Source organism: Rousettus aegyptiacus, unplaced genomic scaffold, assembly GCF_014176215.1.
Source record: "Rousettus aegyptiacus isolate mRouAeg1 unplaced genomic scaffold, mRouAeg1.p scaffold_m13_p_5, whole genome shotgun sequence".
Lineage (NCBI taxonomy): Eukaryota > Metazoa > Chordata > Mammalia > Chiroptera > Pteropodidae > Rousettus > Rousettus aegyptiacus.
In genome coordinates, this window is record NW_023416308.1 from 40,809,127 (window position 1) to 40,822,896 (window position 13,770).

The 13,770-nt window shown below is 48.6% G+C and overlaps 1 protein-coding gene across 3 annotated transcripts in view; it reads left to right on the forward strand.

The window, feature by feature from the left end:
• Nucleotides 1–3,762: 3,762 nt before the first annotated feature.
• The window catches only part of FXYD6 (FXYD domain containing ion transport regulator 6), a 33,900-nt gene continuing 23,892 nt past the window's right edge, over nucleotides 3,763–13,770 (forward strand). For 2 of the 3 annotated variants that reach the window (XM_036221043.1, XM_036221042.1), the window contains exon 1: nucleotides 3,871–3,995. The gene's annotated coding sequence lies outside the window, so the exon portion shown is untranslated. Of the gene's footprint in view, nucleotides 3,996–13,770 lie in introns of all 3 variants that reach the window. The other variant, XM_016134881.2, reaches the window with a different exon arrangement.

Below are 13,770 nucleotides of genomic sequence, written 5' to 3' on the forward strand. Positions count from 1 at the left end.
AGAAGTCAAAGGAGTTTTTGAGAAAGAACAGTCAGGGAGGGAGGAAGGGATCAGGATCAAGGAGTAATTTGGAAGTGATTAGAGCTCCTCCAGCCAAGAATTTAGGGAACAGTTCTGTCCTAGAGGTTGAGGGCTTAGCATTTGCCTGTGTGGGGTGGGGAGAATCCCACTTCCCTTCTTTAGTTTTTATGGTTAGACTAGTAATAAAATAAAAAAAATTGATACAAGACTAGAATAATATAGGAAAACCAATTTAATATGTGCGCACTGGAGAATCACAATATGATGCTCAGACCATAAAATAAGGCTCAAAGAAATGACTGAAACAGGAACCTTTTTATACTTTTAGACAAATAATAAATTTGTGATAAACCAATAGGACAAAGACAGTTAGTGCTCATTGGAAAGGAATCTAAGCGAGCTTTGATTATGCGTTAGTGAGGAATCTGAAGGAAGTTTGGGCTTGTGTAGTAAACTAGTAAAGACATCACTAGGCTTGTTTATACAAGCTTTCCACTCCGGATTCTTCTGACTTTTGTAATAATGTTGTCTCTCAGCCCTCAGGAACAAGGAGGGCACTTATCACATGGGAGATTTATCTCCCGCTTTTATAGAGACAGGGAGGTCAAGGTTTTCTCCTTGCATGGGCAGTTTCTTAACTTTAATTTCAAATAATATGCCACTGTGGGATATCTTGGGGTGGCCTGCCCTGGGCCCCAAGAGGGCAGAATCTGCTCTGGTTTTGTACTGTGCACCCTAGGATGAAATGGCACCCCAGAATCTTCCTGTGTTCACCTTGGAGGGTTACCTGCTGGGAAGGGCAGTGGTCTCCCTTCCCAGACTCCTGGTCTTGCTCCTTTAATTTTCCCTGCAGGCCTTTAGCTTCCTATCTATGGCTGTGTGACCCAGGCACCGACATAACAAAGACCTATTCTGCTACAGTATAAGGGAACTGGGGCAAGTGCTATCCAGATGGGGTTTTAGCTGTATAGTTGTAAGTCATTTACTCAGCTGAGCACACATTTTAAAGCACGTAGCACTCTTACACTCGCAACAGTTATGCTGTCCTCTCAAGTCCTAGGTCTCCCATGGCTCCAATGCTGGAGGCCGGTGGTTCGGAAATGGTTTCTTCCCTACTGTCACTATGGCTATGCAGTCCTGCCCCACCTTGCGCACTGTCTCTTCTCTCTCTCTCTCTCTCTCTCTCTCTCTCTCTCTCTCTCTCTCTCTCTCTCTCTCTCTCTCTCTCTCTCTGCTTCTTGGGCCTCTAAGGAAGTAGGGTTCTCTTCATTTGGGATTCAGGCCCACTTTTTACTTCACATTAGCATTTCTCTCCTCATAGCCCCTGAGCCATGGCTGAGAGTTCCCTGGCGACAGCCAGCTACTCCCCAATTTTTGCTTGCCACAGTTTTCTTGGTGTTCTTCAGTGGCTTTCCGTTGTCCTGAGGATTAAGGTTGGAATCACCCAGGAACTATCAGGCCTGCCTGGTCTGGCATCTGCTTCCTTTTCCAGCCTGTCTCCTCTGTTCAGGATCCTTCCATGACATGCTCTTTCTGCCTCAGGGCCTTTGCACATGTTCCTTCTGTTTCTGTGTCAGAATCATTTCCCAAGCCCATCTGTCATTCTAATTCCTGGCTCCTTCATCTCATTTCCTTAACATCTCTTGACCCTTCAGATCACTTCTCCAATGCTACCTTCTCAGAGTTCCGAACCATGTTTTAATTATACATGCTTATTTATGAGACTATTTAATAAATGGCTATCTCACCTATTAGTGTGTCTTTCCTTTCAGTGTTATACCCTGAAGCTTGGCCCAGGGCTAGTAGCTCCTCTCATGAATACATGTGTTGAAAGAATGAAACAGCTGGTGACTTTTTTTTTAAACCCATGCCTACATGTTTCATAGAGTAGGGACTAGATGTGTTTCTTCTCCCCCTAGAAAAGAGAGAGGACTCCCTCTAGAACAAGCTTGTGTGTGACTTCACAGCTGTGTCACCTCAAATTCCTTCAGCAGTGTCCCTGGATGGACTGAGAAGAAACACTATTTGAGAGGCAAGCCATGACCCTTTCTCATGTGAATGTACCTCCTTGTATCCCTCTGCTACCTTTCAGTGGTCAGCAGTGTTAGGCAGAGGTACCTGCTCAGTGATTCGGCCAAACACTTTAACATTCTCTGGCAAGAAAGGGACTTTCTGGTATGAGCAGGTGGTTTGGCTTTGGAGTTCTGACCCCTAGCCTTTCCTTTCCTTATCAGGCTTGCAAAGCCTGGGTTTGACCTGTCTTTGCCAGTAGGAACTCCAAAACAGCAACACAGGTCTGCAACAGGCAGAAGTCAAGGGCATCTGGGAGGGATTAATCTACTTGCCCAAGGGCAGAGGCCTAGTAAGTGGCATGGGCTGACTTCTTACCTAGAGCAAAAGAAGAAGGAGAAGGACATTGTAATCAAGTTCTCAGCTTATAAAGGAAAAGACAGGTACAGAAAGCTTACTCGATCTGTGTAAAGTCACACAGATCAGAGCTGTCCTCTTGAGTGTCTCCCTGAGGAGGCTACCTCACTCTCTCAGTAGCTGTTTATGGCTTCCAAATCTGTGCAAACCTTCTTGAATGTATATTTCCTGTCTTGGGGTTTTGAGACATGACCATTTATGAAGATAATTAATCATCTAAGGTTCAAGCTGGGAGGGGCCTGAAGATTATATAGTCATTTTCTTCATTGCACGAATGAGAAAATGGAGGCCCAGGGTTGGACTGTTAGATGTAGGGCTGGGTCTCTTTCTAGCAGTAACCATTTTCCCTATAAGGAAGTTCCAGGGGCCCCTGCCCAGGCCTGGACATTCCCACCCCTCTCCACATCTACCCCTCATCCTGTTTGCCCCCATCTTGGCTCAAGTTGGGCAGTCTCACCGCATGCAGCATGGCTTTCTGGCTACTAACTGAGTGGTCGGCTCTTGCTGTGTTTCTGTTTTCTGCCAGTGCCTGGACTCTTCCCTTCCTACAATCCTGCTCCTGGTGAGCACAGCTGGTTTATTCTAAGTGCTGGGCTAAGCCTCCCAGGAGGTCAGGGTTCTCAGAGCCATTTTCACAAGGGAGGAAACTGAGGCTCAAGAGCTTCCTTCAGTGATTTACTCTACATCACGTCACAGGCTGAATTGCAGAACTAAGATCAAAATCTTTAAATTCAGTTTGCCATCTTGAATTTGGACCCTGAGGAGTGAGCTGGGGAGAGGGTAGTGCTGTGACCTGGCAGGGCCAGGATGAGGGACCTTGAAAAGGGGGTGTTAGGCAGCAAATCTGTGGTCGGGGCGAGTGTCCCACTCCCAGAACCCCACCTGCTCCAGCTCAGATGACAATCACAAGCAGAGCCCGCGCGAACGCCTGTGACACAGCCATTCATGCTTTTGGTGCATATTCCTCTTAATTGCGAAGGCTCCAATTAACGTGGGTTGCTGTGTCTGGTGCTGGCTTATTTTCTCTGATTTTCCCGTTCCCCTCAGTTTACTATTTCAGAGTGACACTAGCTCTGTCATTGTGTTTGTCTCGCTCCCTTCCCACCCTCACCAGAGAAAACCAAAAGGCAGCAGCAGTTGGCAAATCCGTGCTGATACTGGCCCGCCCCCTCGGCGGCAGGCTCCTGTTGCTTCTCGGAGGTGGCCGCCCTTTGGAAGAATCCCTCCCTCACCCGCTGCAGACGCGGCGAGCCTGGAGCAGGAGGGCTGCGCAGGGCGAGCGGAGAGGGGTCTGCGCGGAGGCTATCCAGAAGCCAGCCGGAGCGCGACTCGGCGGCAGTGGTCCCCGGGGCAGGCCGGCCGAGCCCCGCCCACCGCTCCCCACCCCCGCCGCACGCGCCTCTCCCCGAGCCCAGCCCTTAGCCCGAGGGGAGGCGGGAAAACAGAGAAAGCCTCTCCCACCGCCCTGCCTCAGCCACCCCACTCCCAGCTCCCCCGGACTCGGCGCTTCCTCCAGGGATCGTCGCGGAGGGTAGTACGCTGTGCAGGTAAGCCGCTGCGGACGTGGCAAAGTTGGGTTCTTCTACCAGGAGGGGAAGCTCGGGTGCGGACCCATCGCGGGCACCCCTGAGCTGCGGGGTTTGTTTGTTTCAGTGGGTGTGAGTCGTCCTCCCGGGCAGCTGCCGCTTGGGCTGCGGAAACTGGGTTAGGATGTAAAGGCGGATGTGGGCGTCGGAAGAGGAGAGGGGTCTCTGAGGGGAGGCAGGCCGTGGCAGTGGGGGTGAAACTGCAGGCTGGAAACTCGCTTGCTCCTGCCTGGAGCTTGGGGCTCCGGTTTTTAGGAGAAGGGGAAAGGGCTGCACCCTCTCCCCCTGTATCTATGGGGAGTCCTCCCTTTGTTACTTGGAGGCTGTGGACACCGGAGTAGAGCGTAGGGAGATGGCTGGGTATTGAGTGTGGACACATGAGCAATACAAAATGGGATTTGCCGATTTCGGGCTTGGGGTGCTGGCTGGGCAGTGGGGAGAAGGCAAAGACGGGCGGGGGTTCCAGGGCATGGGGATTCATGAGAACATCTGCATCAATTTTTTTCTCCTTCTTGTTTATCCAGTCTCGATTTCTTCTAGGAGCCTTGAACACCCCCCCGCCCCTCATTTCCCCCCCTTTTTTTCATGCCCAGCTCCTTTCCCCAGCAGGGCTGGTCCTAGCAGAACCTCTCCCATTGTGTCTTGCCGGGCTTCCATGGAGAGTTGGAAGAGCCGCCGGTGGCTTCTGGTGCTTACTTCTGGCTCTTACAAGTGGTGGCTGATAGAGAAAGCACCGAAGGGTTGGAGCCCGGAGCAGTTGTGCTGGAAAAATGGGCCTGTCCAGGCCCTTGCCGCCAATTTCCAGATGTGGGGGGCTGAGGCAGCTGAGGATTCTCCCCAGCAATGTGGCCTCAATCTCTACTTCCTTTGTCTCCTTGGTGGTACTCCCTGGCTGGGCTCAGATTTCCAGATTTGGAGATGGATCAGTGGGCAGCCCAAGTCCCCTGTAAAATGACCCCTACTCTGGAGACCTAGTGCCCTCAAATTATGTATGTGTGGATATGTATGTCTGCTTCCACAACTTAGCCTTTTGCACGTGACCTGCCTGTTAGTTTCCATGGTAACTCCTCTTCAGTTCTCAGTCTCCCTCCTTTTCCTGCCCATTCCTCACCTCCATATCTCCTCCCCTCCCCCCAGCATGGTTGCCTAGATACTGATTAACCCTGGCTTCTCTGGGTAGGGGACCCTGGGTAGCTAGCTTCCACCCAAGGCTGACATGGCCCCTTACCCACTCCACTCACCCCCACACTACACATCACAAACACCCAAACACATATACATACCACACTACACACACCACACACCCTACTCACTACACACACTCTGTAAACATACCACTTATATACATACATCACAATGCACACCAGATTCACCATATGTATGTACACCTCACCGAAATATACCACCCACAATGCTACCCACACACCCTGCCATTATACTGTGTATATTTACACACCAACAATAACACATCCCATCCCTTCCCCAACACACACGCGCACGCACACACGCACAACACACGTGCGCACACTCACCATTCTTCTAAATAGGTCTCAGAGTGGAAGAGAAGACGTTTCCTGTCTCATCTGGCTCTGTGCCAGGGTGTGTAGGGGAAGGCTCAGGAGGCCCAGAAGGAAAATTTAAATCTCTCCCATTGCTGCTTTCTAAACCCTGCCTTGCCCCTGAGAAAGCCTGGCCCATAAGTAGAGTCCCCACTCAGCCCCTAGTCTTCCTGCCTAACAGGATCAGGCACTGTAGGACCAGCAGACGGTTCTGAGCCTCCACAGAAGAGGCAGGAAAGGTGACTGTGCACAAAGAGCAAAAGGAGATGGGAGGGCAGAGAGAGGAGACAAAGAGGGAAAGAGGACCAAGAAGGAGAGGGAAGCCAGAAAAAGCAGGAAGAAGAGGAGCCAGGTGAGTTCAGAAAGTGCGTGTAGGGTGATCCACTCCTGTCTGGGATCTAGGCCTTCCTCTCTCTCCCAGGCACATTTTCTTGCTTCCTGCTTGGCTCCTCCGACCACATCTGTGTATAGAGGGGAGGAAGCAGTTTGCAAAGGACTCCAGGCTTGCCAGGGCTTTTCCAAGACCTGTGGATTCTGTGGTTGTCAGGTGATAGACTAGAGGGAAGAATCTCCGTCCTGGCCTTTATGCAAGTTTTGGACTTACCGAGGACCCATTTCATGATCCTTCAGTGAACTGGTTTAAGTACCTACTATGTGTTAGGTGCTGGAGACATGAAGGTGAGGAGGAAGACACAATTCCTTACCTCAGAATCCTAGGTTTCTCAGAGCCAGAAGGGGCCTTGAGGGAACATCCAACGTGGACATTATTAAAGAGAGAAACTGAGACTCAGATGGGGAAGCTGAGGCTCACACACCCAGTAGTGGCTGTGGCCTTCTGACTTTTCAGCCAGGATTTGTGATCTCATGCAGCTTTTCCCACTTTTCTTGCCTTTCTTTTTCACTGACAGCAACCCTGTGGGGACTAGTATGTCCCTTTCAAAGTGTGGGTTCCCTAGTGTAGTGGTCTACAATATTTTTGGCACTAGGTACCGGTGCCCCTATGAGACTCTAATGCCGGATGATCGAAGGTGGAGCGCAGGCAGTGATGCTAGCGCTGGGGAGTGGCTACAAATACAGATGAAGCTTCACTCTCTGTCCTGCCACTCACTTCTTGCTGTGTGGCCAGGTTCCTGACAGGCCATGTATTGGTGCTGGCCCAGGGCTTGGGGACCCCTCCCTAGTGGATAGTGAGCTTACTCCATTACATTTTCTTGGAGAGTGTGGCAAGAAAAGGGGGTGGGGAGAAGGAGCAATTTCCTTGACCCTGGAAACGCCCATTAGCCTGAGGCAAGCCAGCCCACCTACATCTCCCATAAATCAGAGCACACATTCGCCTGCCCACCCCGCCTCCCGCCCTGTTGGATTTAGGTGGCTGCCATCTGGATGGCAGACTGTGCCAGGTGGCCCCCAGGACTCGCTGTCTAACAAATCACCCACCAGCTTCTGCCCGAGTGGCCTGGAGGAAATAAAACAGTTATGACAGGCACAGCCCCAGGAGGCAGAGAGCCTGAGCATAAAGGCTATGAGCCTGGAGGCAGAGACCCAGGTTCTAGTCTAGGCTCTGCCCCAAAAGGCAGGTGCATTTATTCCACAGATATCCTTTTGGATGCAAACTGGGTTTCTGGTGAAAGCAAAGAATGGCTTAGACTGATGTTAAGCAACTGAAAGCCTCCGAGATTTTAGGCCTCTATTTCTACATCTATTTTCAAATCTGTCGATATTGCCTTGTTTTTAGGGGGTTTAGATTCCATAATTTTAAAGGCATTTCATCCTCTAAATTTTTGTAGCTTATTCAGTCTGAGAGAGATCCCTTTTCTCTCTAGGTGCCAAATTGTACTCATTATTTCATCAAACAGGGCTGTAGCCAAACTGAGCAGGGAAGGAGCTGGTCTTTCTTTACTCTGGAGAAATCCTCCCTTCTTAGACAATGGGACAGGAGGTACCCAGGAAACTGAAACCAAGTTTTCTTATCTCAGGTTGTGGGAGCCAGCCCCTCCTGGACACTGTGGTCTACCTGCTCTGTTTTGCTGGGACGAAAACGGGGGCTGGGCGAAGTCTTGAAAGAGGTGTCTTCTAGAGAGGATGAGATCCAGGGCCATCCTTTGGTGGGCCTATGAAATCCTCCAGAGGGAGAGTCTTTGGCCAGCTGGAGAGTGTGACAGGAGGTGCTGGTCAGTTCTCTCTGCCCCTAATAAGAAGCAGGATATCTCCAGCCCAGACAAAAGCTTGTAACCAATTTGGCAGCATCTTCTCTGCTCTGGAATAGGAGGGAGGAGGGGAGACCCTGACCTGGGAAAGTGTGAAATCAGCTTGGAGTCCTCACAGGAACATGTTCGTTAGGAAGATATGCGGGGGAGCACGAGACCCAGGAAGGGGCCTGAGGCCCTGGGACTGTGGCTGCTCCAGCTCAGAATATCTGGTCTGGGTTGGAGGAGGCCAGGGATGAGGGAAGATATAGTTGGACTGACAGGGACCCCCACCCAGATGGAGTGCAAACCTAGGCCTCCAAAGACTTGAAGCTGAGATCTTAAATTCATTTATACATCATTTTAACAACTGTTAATGGAGTCCCTCTAATATGCCAGGTTCTGTGGGCTTTTCAGGGGCCACAGAACTGTGAAATGATGGTTTCTAATTCACCACAGCCCTCCTGCTCAGATAGACCAATTGATTTGTCCTGTCCCTCTCTCCCTGCTTACCTCACCCCACCTCCCGCCTTGAAGGCTCTGCAACCTTCTTCAATAGGAAGGCTCCCCACGGTCACTCACATGCTCACTCACACTTGCACACTTTCCCTTTCTCACACATACATAATCTTGCAGACCTAACACATAGACATGTGCTCACAGTTTCCCACACACTCTCACCTTGCCCAGCTGCAGTCTCTCACCCGGACCATTGCGATGGCCTCTTCACTTCCATCCTCTCAACCTGATCCATTTTTCCCACTGATCCAGTTATGTCAGACCTTCTGCGGTTTCCCATTGCTTATTAATACAGCCAGGTGCCTGCACTGGCACTCAAAGTTCTTCATGACCTGGCTGCAGCTACTATCCAGGTATCTTCTCCAGGTAGCAGTCATCCCAAGCCTATATATAGTTCCTCCTTTCTGCCTCTGCTCGGCCCTATCTGGAATGAGCTCTCCAGCCTGCTGACGAGGGGGTGGTGGCCTTTGGAGATGTACATACTTGGACTCTAATCTGGGTTCTGATGCTTACCAGTTTTCTTAACTTTTCTAAGCCTCAGTTTTCTTATCTGTCAAATGTGCATGAGAATTGAGCAGGGTAAGCTCCGTGAAGTGCTTCGTGTGGTACCTGGTACAATGACATATTGTTATTAGAATGACATTTCGTTGTTATGTTATCCTTTGAAGTGTCTCTCAAGCACTCATTCTTTCAAATGGCTTTTCCTAATTCCCAGTAAACAGACATGCTTTCCTCTTCCCTTTAGCTCTGAATGTTCCATGGCCCACTATGCTTGCATTTTAGCTTATATCCACACCTTCTCCTTGCTACCCCCACCTACCTTTTCAAAGACAAAGTCCGCATGTCCCCTGGACAGTGCCTAGCTTGGCATCAGACACAGGGAGAAAGCCCAATGAGTGTGTGTGAACTGAACCTAGGTGGGAAAAAGTCCTCACCCATCAGGAGGTGTCGAAAGCCCACTTGTCCTTCCAGGCTGTCTTCTGCCTGTCACTCATATCCAGGTGCATAGCACACATTTCTAACATGTACATTTCTTTATTCCCATGTCCAGTTCTTTTGGTAGAGTCTAAAACTAAGAATTTGACTCTACTTAGGTTTGGATGCTTAAGGGCTGAAGTTGATGGAGAGAGCTGATTCATCATAGCATTTCGGTGATTGGGATTTGACAGAGACCTAGAGAGCAGAAGTGAGGAAGTGGGGGAGTGGGGCACTGTGAAAGTTTTAAAAGTCTTCAGAAATTCGACACAGATCCTTAGGCCATTCTGAGCTTAGACTGGATTTTGACTTAAAGGGATAATGATGCTGAAATACCCATTCATTCCGTCATATGCATTTATTGAGCAGCTACTATGCTAAATTCTGGGGATCCAGAGATGCCTAGCATGTGCCTCTTCCCTTAAGAAGCTCATAGTCTGATGCGGGAGACACACTAGCGATGGCAGTACGTGGAAAGAAGTGTGGGCCTTAGCTCTGCTGGAACAGGGGAAATGAGGGCATATGGCAGGATGGAGGGCAAAATGTGTTTCCTGAAGCAGAGATGAACAAATAAGCAACCCTTCATACGTGCACATGTACCTACCCTCACCCCCAGAGGAAGGGCAGATTACCAGGCATGTGGGCCCCAAGGTCAGGGTTCCTCCCCATGGAGGAACTAACCCCCAAGCAAGATAGTGTGAGTATATGCAAAGTACTCTGCAGGGTCAAACATGCAGGCCAGAGTTGTGCTTTCAAGGAGGTGGGCTGTTGGGCAGAGGTTTTGTAAGCGGATCAGCTAAGCTTCCTGGTTACTGTGGTGGTGTTGTGAGCAGGGCCTGGGCCTCTGGCCCTAAGTGCTGTTCTGAGTTTCTGTTCCTGCTGCTGGGTGGGACTGCTTGTCTGGCCCCTCTTGAATGGGTCTTTGTCAGCAGGTGTGTGGAGGAGGTGATCCCATTGCTGGCCTGACTCACTCATGCCCGCCCAGCTTGCTGGGGCCCGGCCTAGGGCTTCTGTGCAATGTTGCCTGCCAACCAGGCTCCCTGTAACTGGACTGAGATCCTCTCAGGGGCAGGGGCCTAGGCCCCAGTGCTGGCAGGTAGCAGGCCCATGTCCTGCTCCCCGATTACTGGGCAACTTGTGTCATTAGCCTGTGTTGGAGTTGGCTGCAAGATACTGCTCTGTGTGCCTGCCTCCGAGGGCTGTTATGCGAAGCCCACGGGATAATGGCTGAGATGTTGGCAGTGACAATGGGGTGGCAGCAAGGCACTGTGCCCACTCTAGTGGGCCAGCTTGGTGTTTCTAGGGAGACTTCTAGAAACCAGACCTGTGTTTGTGATTTGCGAATTCTGTTTTCCTTTCTAAGGAAGGGGCCTTATTTCTTTTCATAATCAGTTATTTTCTTCTTCTGACCCAGTTTCTCTTCCCCAGAAGTCACTCTATATTAAAGGTAAAGGTGCCTCCTGGTTAAAATCATAAGTCTTCTGCTGTATAATAAAGGAGTTTTGTGCCTACCACTCCCCCTGTGCAGCCAGGCTGGATGGGTTCTGGGCTCTAAAGAAACAGCTTTGAGTCATGGGGAACTGTGGGCTCAGGGTATCCCCCTTGATGAATGAAGGATAATGAGGCAGATCCGGTGATGGGGTTACTCAGGGCGGCCCTGCCAGGCCTGAGGGTCCCATAACAAGAGAAGACCCGTTGGGAAGGGACGACCCTGGGAGGTGTCAGCGGGAAGGGAAGATCTGGGCCAGAGGCGCTTTGCCCTGCTCCAGTGCTGTCTAGCAGCCTTTGAGGTAGAGCGGGGGCTCGGTAGTGTCCAGCCGCTGTGAATCCCTTAGCCTACTAGAATGTTACCACCCTCTGCTTTCTTCTCAGCTCCAGGCTTTGAGTCCTGCTGGCTCAACCACCCCTCTCTGGAACTTCGTAAAGGGACCATCATTTTAAGTTAGGCTATTAAACAGAATAATTGAGGTTTAATTGTTTATTTGATGGGCATTAAAATGCGAATCTAGGGAACAGATTGCATTTTCTCTGGAGGCCAAAGATCCATCAGTGACCTCTGGTTGGACCCAGAGCACTTGGTTTTAAATGGCAGCTCTAAAAGCTTTTGCAGGATTTGGCTCTGGGCTTCTATGGTTCAGAAGCACCAGACAGAAGGCATCAGACACTGAACAGGGCACAGGGCTCCCTACAGCGTGCCGGGAAGGACATGAGATGGGGTCGGGGACTGTTTTTGTTTTTGACTGAATTTTAAATTTTTAATTATTTTTTAATAAACCTTTTAAAAACAATTTTAGATTTATAAAAAAAATTTGAGCAGATAGTACAGAGTTCCAGTCTACACCCTCCCCAACACACAGACACAGTTTCCCCTATTATTATTAATATCTTGCATAAGTGTGGTACCTTCGTTACAAATGTCGACATAAAAATAAAAGGCCAAAGTAAAAGGCAACCGACAGTTCCTTTGAGATACAAATGAATAACTTTTTGGGAAGCAACGATTCAGGCAGAAACCCAAAATGTTCCAATTAGCGGGTCAAGGCAAGGGTTTTTTTTTGTGAGGAAGGAAAGGGAATAGCTGCATTAATAGAAGGAAGGAATTTCTATTGGTGTTAACAAATCAAGGAAGGAATTTCTGCCAGTGAAGATAAGCTAAGTTATTCTTTAGCTATACTTGGTGGTGCTAATCCTAAAGAATGCCCTAATTTTCAGTCTGGTAGTCAGAATGTCTGCCTTCCATTAGCTTTGCACACAGTTGTTTGGAATACAATGTTGCATTGGCCCAGTTCAAGAGTTATTTTGCCCAATTCAGACATTCCAAAGGCATATATGAGGAGTAAGATGTGCAAGGAATTTCCTCTGGGGTGGCAACTCCAACTCCCTTTGGAATGACTCTGTTTATGTTATTTTTCACACAAATAATGAACCAATATTGACATTATTATTAACTAAAGTCCAGAGTTTATTCTGATTTTACTTAGTTTTCACCTAATGCCCCTTTTCTGTTCCAGGATCCCATCCAAAATACCACTTTATATATAGTCATCATGTTTCCTTAGGCTCCTCTTGGCTGTGACAGTTTCTGATGACCTTGACAGTTTCGAGGAGGACTGGTCAGGTGTACTGTAAGATATCCCACAATTGGGATTTGTCTGATGTGTTTTTCATGATTAGATTCAGCTTATGGGTTTGGGGGATAAAGATTGCAGAGGTAAATTCCCTACTATTTTCATCACATCACATCAAAGGTACTATTAGCATGATTCATCACTGTTGCTATTGACAGGTCTGGGTTTTCAGCCCCTTTCAGTGCCCACCTCCAGTACAATTCTAGGGCCTGGTGATTGGAGCTGTGCTCTTTCCACTCTTCGAGATAAACATATCAATCTGTTAACTAGTGCTCACTGGCTATCTGCACTACCCCACCTTTTCCAAGTCATGGGGCCACACAGAGACTTGTCAGCTAGAAGAACCTTGTAAAAGAGAGAATAAAACAGAATGTGAGAGGTGCACAATCAGTGCTAGTGATAGGCAATAAGTACTTTTCGAGTCTGGAGAAAAGTTCAGACTATAGGCTGAAGTAGTAGTTGGGCAAAGGTAGCATTTCTCAACCTTGAGTGCGCATTAGAATTAGTGAGGAGATTCTACAAATTCCTGATGCCTTGGCCATACCCCTGAGTTTTTGGTGGGGCTTAGTTAATTCCCAGGCATCATTATTATTTCGATTATTTTATTATTAAAAGGCTCTCTAAGTGCAGCCGGGGTTGAGAACTAGAATAAACAGAAGGGAAGGGCATTCTAAGTGAAAGGAAGGGAATATATAAAGGCATGGATATCAATACATGCATGACAGGAGACATCTTAGCTGGAAGTAATGGGAAATATCCTGGAAGGGTAAAAAGGAATAAACTTAGAGGTATTTATATACCAAAATTAAAAATCTCAATTAAAAAAAAAATACATAGAATACTGAAGCATTGTGATTGCATTTGCGTTTGGTAGGGAAGTGATCAGAATACAGGTTAAGTAGATTAGTCATTCAGTTATCAATGTCTGGGACAGATTGGAGGGAGGAGGTTCAAGATGGGTACGATTACTCCAATATTAGGCAAGCTGCTGCAACAGCCCAGGAAAGCAATAATGAGGCTCTGAACTGGAGTGATCAATGGAAAAGAAAGACCAGATTGTAGAGATATTGCAGGAATAAGCATGGCTAGGACTGGGAGGGAGGGAGGAAGCCCTGGGAACTCTGTCCCACTGTCAGCTCCACGAGGCAGGGACAGTGCTGTTGGAGTTCCCTCCATGAGGACGCAAGTTCCTGGACAACTGTAGGCTGCCAATAAATGTTTGTTAATTGGATACTGGAAGCATAATGGTGCTATTCTTTCCCAAATTACACCTTGTTCCAAAATTACCTTCCTTTTCTCCACCAATTTCTCCACCTAAATGCAGGTAAATCTCAGCAGTTTTGAAAGCAATCTGATTAAAATAACTCAG